At 42.7% G+C, this 9,064-nt stretch overlaps 1 pseudogene; it reads left to right on the top strand.

Annotated features, from left to right (window-relative positions):
* The first annotated feature begins 8,525 nt into the window (after window positions 1–8,525).
* LOC114006938 (uncharacterized) lies at window positions 8,526–8,628 on the top strand (annotated as a pseudogene).
* The last annotated feature ends 436 nt before the right edge of the window (window positions 8,629–9,064 follow it).

The following is a 9,064-nucleotide window of genomic DNA, read 5'->3' as shown; positions in this document are numbered from 1 at the left end:
TACATGAGGGCATGGTTACCGGGAGCTAGGGTCATTGAGATCATCTTAGCTATGACTGAGAGAGATAGGAGACCTACCCTCATGGACGCACTATGTGAACATGAAAATGAAGGGGTGTTGTTCTGTTAAATGCAGGGCTCTTACATGTCTTAGGCAAGCTCCAGTGGGGGTGTTTTATTTCTACGATGCAAAGAATATTATGTAAGAATCCAAGAAAAAAAGAAAGGCACCTTCACAGAACTTCCCTGGATGCTCAAAGGCAGTGGGCTGAGGCTACATATGTGTACCTAGGTGCTGCTTGGCTACACTGTCTCACACCCAGGGTCAACAGACAGGGACTGCAGGCAGGGACTATAGAAGATCTAGGGTAGGGAGGTCTGATTTCTTCTATCCTTCTGTGTGAGATGCTTATGGTCATGGCCCAATGAACCATCTCCTGAGTGCTCGCCTCCTGTACAGACTTAGGGCTTATCCACAGGACCTGCTTTGGCTGAGTTAAGAGGATGTAAGCAGAGGCTTGATTAAGTGCTTATCCATTTGGGCTTGCCCTCTGGGGATGCTGCTCTGAGACAATCATGCCGTAAAGACTCCTGCTGTGAAGAAACTAGAATGAAAAGCTACAGAGAGAAATTTCAAGGCAACCTAGTTGATCCAGTCTTCTGTCAATCTTCCAAATAAGCGCAGCTGCAAGAGTCATCCCAAGTGAGACCAGCAGAAGGATTACCCTGTCAACCCACAGAAAGTGAAAATAGTACCTTATTATTAATATTATTATTATTCGTTTAAGCCATTAATTTTGGGGATGATTTGTTTATACTACCACAGTTAACTGATAGAGAAACTATTAGGTCATTGGGAAAGTCATGACATGTTTTTACATAGAAAATGGTAGGAAAAAACATCCTGACTTTCCCAAGGACCTAATAGTATCAGGAAAAGGAAGATTACAGCTACAAAAGAAGATAAAGAAATACCTGAACATATGGCATTGGCTTTGGGACTGGGCCATGGGCAGAGGCTGATAGAGCATTGAAGAAACTGTTAGTAGCAGCTAGAAATACATCAAGGAAGCTGCTGTCAGAGGCTGTAAAAAGGATAAGCCAAGTTACAATGGAGGATCACTGGCAAAACTTTTGCCTGAAGTAGATTAAAGAGAAAATGTTCTCACGTACTTATGAATCTGGGTAAGGAGAAGATGAGGCATGATGTTGGAGATGATGACTAGCTTTTATTCCCAGCTGGCTTTGATTAAGGTATGAAGAGCGATGAACTAAAGGAGAATCTGTTCAGTTTGTAAACAGAATTGAAAGAAAATATGGAGGGCCTGGCACATGTTCAGTTGGTAAATAAAGATTTTTTTTTTAACATTTCTAGTCTTTCCAAATAGGCAAAATATTCCCAAAGGGAAAAAAAATGGCTTTGGAATCATAATCAAATGATGAGTATAGGTTAAAGATCCTCTGAAAAATTAAGATGGTGTCTAAGACCTTCTCAACTAGAAAGAAGGGATATAAAAATCTTAAGATCAGGAGCCAGCAAGTGGCGTAGTGGTTAAGATGCTGGACTCCCGCATGGTTGACTGGAGGTTTTGGATCCCACGGCTTGAAAATTACACTGGCCACATATGCATGTGTGCTCCAAGATACCAGAAGGAGAATAAAGGAAAAGGGATTGTGGTGTGGCCATCCTCTTGGGTTCGGGGGTGAGGGGTGGTGGTGGTAATTTCTCAGTTCCCCTCTCTCTACCTCTCTCCAGCAAGCATGTGCATCCTACGGCAAAAAATAAAAACAAACAAACAAACAAAAAATCAGAGCCTTTTTCTACAACCTGGTTATCACAAATAAATCCTTATCTGTGTTTCCCCAACCAAGTAGTAAGAAACCGATTTCAAATTTAATTGTATATGTAGTTTTTATTTAATGGAGCATGTTTTACAGCAGTTGTAAAAGCTTAGGCTAAAGGAAACAGAAATAGTTTAGAACAAAAAGAGGTCTTTGGCCCCCAAAATCTATAGGTAGGAAGCAGGCTGAGAAAGTTACAAACACAAACCATGTGTTTTAGAAAAAAAAAGGGAATTCAAAGATTATATCCAAAAGCCTCAAAGGTGAATTTAAGAGCCAAGGGAAAAAAATAAAATAAAACAAAAAATAAAACTAAGAGACTACTCCCAGAGAGCAGAGCCAGGCCTTAATCAAGGAAATTCCCTGCTTTGGGGATAGAGAGCTCTGGTGACATATTCTAGCTACATTTCAGAGCTGCTCTGTGCCAGTGCTGCTCTGTATCTTTTGTTCTCCCCCTTTTTGAATGGGAGTGGCTATTGTATCATCTGGTTCCTGAACCTTGAAAGTTGCATGATTTGTTAACAGATTTCTGGATCAAGAGGAGATGCTGCCCCCTCAGGGGTTTCATCTGTATCACCAGCTTCAGAATGGTAAGTTCCAAAATATTGAGCCTAATGTTATCACTGGATCAATTTTTGAAAGTCTTGGGGGAGAGGAGTAAATTTATTTTGCATCTGAAAAGACTATGAACCATTGTGGCCCAATGGAAAACTGCAATAAGTTAAAGACTATGTGGTCACAGAGCACAGGGTCTTTGTAGCATCTCCTATCAGGAGGCTGAGTCTACTCTGACCTGTGAATCTGGGCTGGGCTTATGACTTACTTGGTCTAGCTGTAAGCAGAAGAAGTAAAACTATACAAACCCCCAATGGGGGTTGGGCTGTTTGTGTAGGGATATGTAGGACGGACTAAGGATTTGAGCTGGAAGCTACCACAGGAATTTTGAAGGCCTTGTTGTTTCTGTCATCATCTTCTTTGAGTCTGCCCTGACTTTGCTATAAGAAAACTGGTCTGTTGGGAGACTAGAACTCTCATAAAGGAAGAGCAGGATGTCCTAGACAAAGAAGCACTTATCAATACCACACAGGAGTGGGAAGTTACTGTGGACCTTCTAGCATCACCATATCTCCATGGCTATGGTCCTATGAGTGAGCCTGGCAGCCCAGACAAAACTGGCAGATGACCAACCACATCAACTAACTAGTCATTTTAGGGTACTTGGTGTGGAGGTATTTATTATGCAGAAAGTTAACCTGTATATGTTCATTACAAACAGAAATAACAGACCTACCCTGGTAAGCAATGGTAGAATTTAGAACAATCTTATAGTCCCAGAGCCACCAAGCCAGAAAGCAGTACCTGCCCCATGGCTATGCCCTCTCTTGGAGTTATGCCATGGAAGTTATTAAGAAACATCAGGCAGTCTCTTTACTCCCCAGAGGTAACTGTATTCAGTCCAAACAGCTAAATTCCACCATACATAATTTTTTGACTTAAAGGTGCTTATCCTAAAAAAGTTCAAACCAGGACTTCTTGGAAGTGCACAGGAAATCAGAATTGTGCGATTCTAGTGTGTGCTGTTCATCAGGAGCTATATTGCCATCAGGTCACCTGTCAGGTTGCTTTCAAAGGAAATTGTTCTCCCTCTCGTGCAGGTAAGCAGAGGATCACTTTTGTGACTTGCATGTCTAGAATGCTATCAGGCTATCCTGTTGAGAAGAATACATTATCTGGACAACCTGGTTATCACAAATAAATCCTTATCTGTGTTTCCCTAGAACCAAGTCTGTCCACTGAATCAGTATGCAGAGCAAAAACCCACAGAAGTGTAGAGTCAGCTCTAACACCCTCCTAGAATTCCGGGTAAAATTCCACTAGCTTCATAAGAGCCAGTCCCACTGGCACCAGCTCTGGGGAACTGTCACTTGTTTTACCTCTATGCCCCCGGTGCTATAGAGCAATCCTCACAGACTGCATTTTTACCATGTTGTGTGTCATGACTCCACTGCACTAGGGTCATCTGTACCTCCACACCACTGACCTGGGCTCACTCTCAGAGGAAGGATTTGCTGCCATCACCTTGGTACATTTACTACCCACTGGACCTGGGAAAGACACTGGGTGAATAGGTGCAGAATTTAGCCATTTAATAAGTATTTATGGAATTCTTACTTGTGCCAGGTCCTTGCTCTGATGTCACAGCAGGGAACAAAAAGCACAAATACTCATCTTCAGAGGCTTTAATTTTGACTCAGAGGAGACAATCAATAGAACATATTAACTTAAAAAAAAAACAAAAACAGAGTATCTGAGAAGGCAACAAATGCTGTACAGAAAACAAAAAAGAAAAAGAAATGAGGAGTAGGAGATGAAATAGAATCTTACATTTGAGCAAATGCATGAAGGCAGTGAAGGAGTCACCCAGGTGTTCTAGGAAGAGTGTTCGAGGCACAAAAAACAGTGCAAAGGACCTGAGGTAGGGTTGTGTCTGGCTTATTTAAAGAACAACAAGGAGCTCAGACAGGCTGAGGTCTTGTGAACAAAGAAGCACATTTTAGAAGATGAGCTGGAATTGGCAATGAGGGTTGGTGCTGTTTGGGCAGGGATTTTTCAGGACACAGAAAGGATTGCAGCCTTTTCTCTAAGATGGAAGCTACAACAGAAATTTTGAGCAGGAGTGGCACAACTTGCTTTTGGCTTTAAAGAGACTGATTTGACTGTTCAATGAAAAAAGGAGTATAAGTTATGAGTGGAAGCAGATAAAAGGCAATAATAACCCAGATGAGAAACAATGGTGGTTTGGACCAGGGGTAAGCAATGGAGGTTGTGAAAAGTATTCAGAAGGTGGATACATTCCAAATAGTGTTTTCTAGAAGATTGGACGTGATGCAGGAAAGAAGTTGTGAGGAGTCAAAGGTAACTCCAGGGTTTCTGGGCTGAGCAGGTGAGACAGGGGACTTGCCATTGGTTGAGGTTGGGGGGATGGGGATGAATCAGGTTTGAGGAGAGATTGGTAGGCTGTGTTTGGATGTGTTGAGTTTGATATTTCTATTAGCAGAGATTGCAGAGATGTTGAGGAGACAGTGGATATTTGATTCTGTGATCCACAGAGCAAGTGTGGACTGGAGACATAAATTTAAAGGAACTAATAAACTTGAGCACATCATTTTACTCTCTTGATTTTATCTCCTCCACAGTAAATTGAGGTGGAGGGAGAGGATATTAGATAAGATATTAGAATAAACGATTATCTACCTTTCTTCTCTGGGCTAATACCAGTCATTTATCTCAAAGACAATTCAGCACCTCACACTGCTCACCTCGCTGGCATTCTGCCTTTGCTGGCCTCTCCACTCTGACTCCATTATTCAGCCTTCTACAAGGCATTGCTCTTTGCAGTAGAGCCCAGATGCAGCAGGAGGCAGAGTGGCACTGCTCCCAGGCACCCCAGGATGCTGGTTAAAGGAGAAGCACCACAGGCAACTGTCTTGTCACCAGACAGCAGACTGAGAGATGGCAGGGCAGGAGCTACAAAGGCAGGCATGAGGCTGTCCACCTTGCAAAAGTGGTTGGTGCTGCCCACTAGGCAGAGGCACAAAAGACGTTTTTCTTTCTGACACTGAGGAGAAGGCTCTTTGCAGGATTCCCTTGGAAGTAAGGAGAAGGAGTCAGGTGGTGGCACAGTGGCCATGCAACTGGACCCATGTGGGAAAGGTTCTGGGTTCCCATCACAGAACCTACCTGAGCACGCTGTGTGTGTGTGCATGTGTGCTTGTGATCCGGGCCAGCTGAGAAGAGTGAATTTTAGAGGGAAGACCTTAGTGGGGATCTATCTCCTCTACTTTCTCTCAAGAAAAAAAGAAAATTTTTAGAAAGAAGTAATGTCAATATACATCCTGCTTTGCCTAGGACAGCCTGGTTTGGCATCTTTAGTTTCAGTCTAATAACTAACAGCATTTTTCCTCTCTGTGAAAACTATCCCAGTTTGGGGGCCAGCAGATGGCATAGCAGTTATGTCACTGGACTCCTACATGGCTGACCACAGTTCAAGTCCTAGACCTAGTGGCTTGAAACTCATGCTGGGCGTTTGTGCGTGCATGCCTAAGATCCCAGGAGAATGGAGGAGAAGGAATTACAGCTTAGCCACTTCCTGGGAGGTGATTTCCCACTTTTCCTCTCACTGTCTCTGCCTCTGTCTCACTCTGGTGAGCACACACACTGTAAGGCTAAAACCTCTAACAAAAACAAAAAAGCATCCAAGTTTCATAAATTAAATGTTCACTCTTCTTATAAACTTGCCTCTTTACATCTTTTTCCCAAAAATCCTAGATGACCTATCCCAACAATCAAGAACATTCTGATTTTTGAATGGTTCTGAATTAATTCAGTTTTAATGGGCCAGCCCTGGAAATACAGCAAAGCCTCTAGCTTCTCCTCTTGCTGCTTCCTACTCACAGCTCACTGGAGATCAAAGGACAAGGCCCTACAAAAAGAACTGTGAGTGTGACTCTCTACTGAAGAATCATTGGGGGACTGGCTCTGGTCTGGTGGTTAAGCCTGCTGGATCCCACATGGTTAATTATGTGATCTGAATCCCAGCCTGACAGATTGAAAAAGATGTAGAGTATGTGTGCCCATATGCCCCAAATCCCAACAGCAGGAAAAAAGGAAGAAGAAGGGATTGTAGCATAACCATACCCCATTGGGGATTGCTTTCCCCTCTCTGTCTCTCTCTGGCTAGTGCATGTGCCCTCTGCCACATTTAAAAACAAAAAAGAAAAAACTAGAGAAAGGAAATAAGGGAGAAAGAAAGAAGAAAAAGAAAAAAAGAAAGAGGAAGGAAGAGAGAGAGAGAAAGAAGAAAGAGAACAAAGGAAGAAAGAAAGAAGAAAGAGAGAAAGAAGAAAGAGAAGAAAAAAAGAGAAAGAAGAGAAAAATCACTGGTGTTATTGTAGCTTTCTAGCTTCCTCGACTTACCTTGTTTGAGTCCAGCCTTTGGAAGAACCCTCTAGCTGAGAGTATAAGCAATTCAAGTCATTTATGCAGCAAGGACATAGAACTACACCCCTTGGTCCTATATCTATTGATATCATCGTTCATTAATAACTTCTCTTTCCACTTATGCAGCAAATACTTGTCAGATGTTTTCTGTCTACAAAACATAATGGGGAATACAGAAAAGATTCACACTGTAATCCTACTCTTGGGTCTAGCAGAAAACCAGCATGTATACACATCACCATGACCTGACCAAGAAAACTATTTAGTACATAAGAATGTTTTCTCATCTGTTACCTAATCATATAAAATCCCTCTGTCCTTCAGACCAACATTTTCTGCATTGACAATTCACTCCATAAACATTGCTTGAGTGCCAGCCACTTGACATACGTGATCTTATTTCATCTTCATGGTCATACTCTGACGTCGATATTATCACCTCAGCTTGGTAGATGAAAAGTTCAAGAAGCTCAGAAGTTAGAGCACTTGCTGAAGGTCACCTGGATGCAGAACAAGAATTGGAACCAAGATCTGTATACATGCTCTTTCTAGGTGTCATCTCCACGCAAACCAGTGCTGAAGTCGGCTTCCCAGCTCCGCTAAATGTGAGAGCCGTTCCACAAACACAGTGAGACTTTGTGGAAGGACTCACACCACTTCCTCCCTCGCCGAAGGTGGAGCTGTGAGCAGAGTGAGGAGGGTGAGGCACTGGTCTCAGGTGCAAAATTGGAGGCAGGGGAGTCATACAAACTTCCATAATTGAAACAACTAATATTTTAACACAACATTTTTTAAAAACCAGAGTATGGGCCAGCTGATAGCCTGGTAATTAGGGTGGCTGGATCCCACATGGCCAGCTATGCAGTTTGAGTCCTGGATCCAGTAGCTTGAAAAATATTCTGGGTGCATGTACGTGTGTGCTCAAAATCCTGAAAAGCAGGAGAAAATGGAGGAGAAGGAATTGCAATGTGGCCATGCCCCATGGAAGGTGTTATCTCACTTTCCTGCCCTCTGTCTGTTTCTCTTTGGCAAGTGCATACGCCTTCTAGCAAATTTAAAAAAAAAAAAATTGGGGCCAGCAGGTGGTGTAGTGGTTAAGGCACTGGACTCCCACATGGCCAACTGTGGTTCAAGTCCTTGATCTGGTGACTTAAGACTTGCACCAGGTGCGTGTGCATAGGTGCCCAAAATCCCAGGAAGAGAACGGATTATAGAATGAATGGCCATCCCCCCAGGGGGTGACTTTGCACTTTCCTTCTCGCTGTCTCTGGCAAGCACATGCTCTCTATGCCAAAACCCTAAAAAACAAACAAACAAAAACAGAATGCACTTTTATGCCCTTTAACATCTCCCGATACTTCCCATCCCAATACATTTGCTTCTGTGAGATGAATAAGTTCTATAAACCGAATGTATAGCATGGTAACTATAATTAATAATAATATCTTGTACACCTGAAATGCGCCAAGGGAGTAGATCTTAAGTATTCTCACCACCCACCTACACACACACACAAAGGTAACTGTGAGGTGATGAATATATTAATTAGCCTGATCGTGGTAATTATTTCACAATGCATTGCCTATCAAAACATCACCTCATATCCTTGAATACATATTATTTTTATTTGTTAATTGTATCTCAATAAAGCTGAAAGCAAAATGTAAAACAACGAAGTAAACTAGCTTTGCGCAGTGGCAGTATCGTAGCCAATGAGGTTTATCCGAGGCGCGATTATTGCTAATTGAAAACAACGAAGTAAACTGACAAATGACAGCCCTTGGGCCAGCTGCTCGTGTTCACAAATGAGGCTTTACTATGTCTCCCATGTCAAGACCAGTTACATCCACTGGACCCAGGTACCTAGTTTCACTTGGAAAAAAGAGATTTTTCTTTGCCTGGTTTGCCCGGAGGACAGAGTGCTTGTCTAGAAATAAAGGCCATGTGCAAATGAAGGTCCAGGACAATCAAGAAAAGTGACACAGGAGACTCTCCAGTTCCTTGTTGGAGCCACAGTGACCTTGATGTGATTTTCACATATGACCAGGGGACAAGCCACCAGGGTAAAGAGAACCAAGAGGCAGAACTGAGAGGCCAGACAAAACTAGTTGGCTAAATCTTGTTTCCTCAGGGACTGACTCAGCCATGCAAAATGAACTCAGCTGGACTCCATGCTACTTCCCCACCCATAAATGTGATGGAGCTGTAACTATTTTTAACAC

The sequence above is a fragment of the Tupaia chinensis genome, unplaced genomic scaffold (genome assembly GCF_000334495.1).
Source record: "Tupaia chinensis unplaced genomic scaffold, TupChi_1.0 Scaffold000101_1, whole genome shotgun sequence".
Taxonomy (NCBI): Eukaryota; Metazoa; Chordata; class Mammalia; order Scandentia; family Tupaiidae; genus Tupaia; species Tupaia belangeri.
The sequence above is the reverse complement of the archived record's forward strand: the minus strand, read 5'-3'. Positions and strand labels throughout refer to the sequence as shown.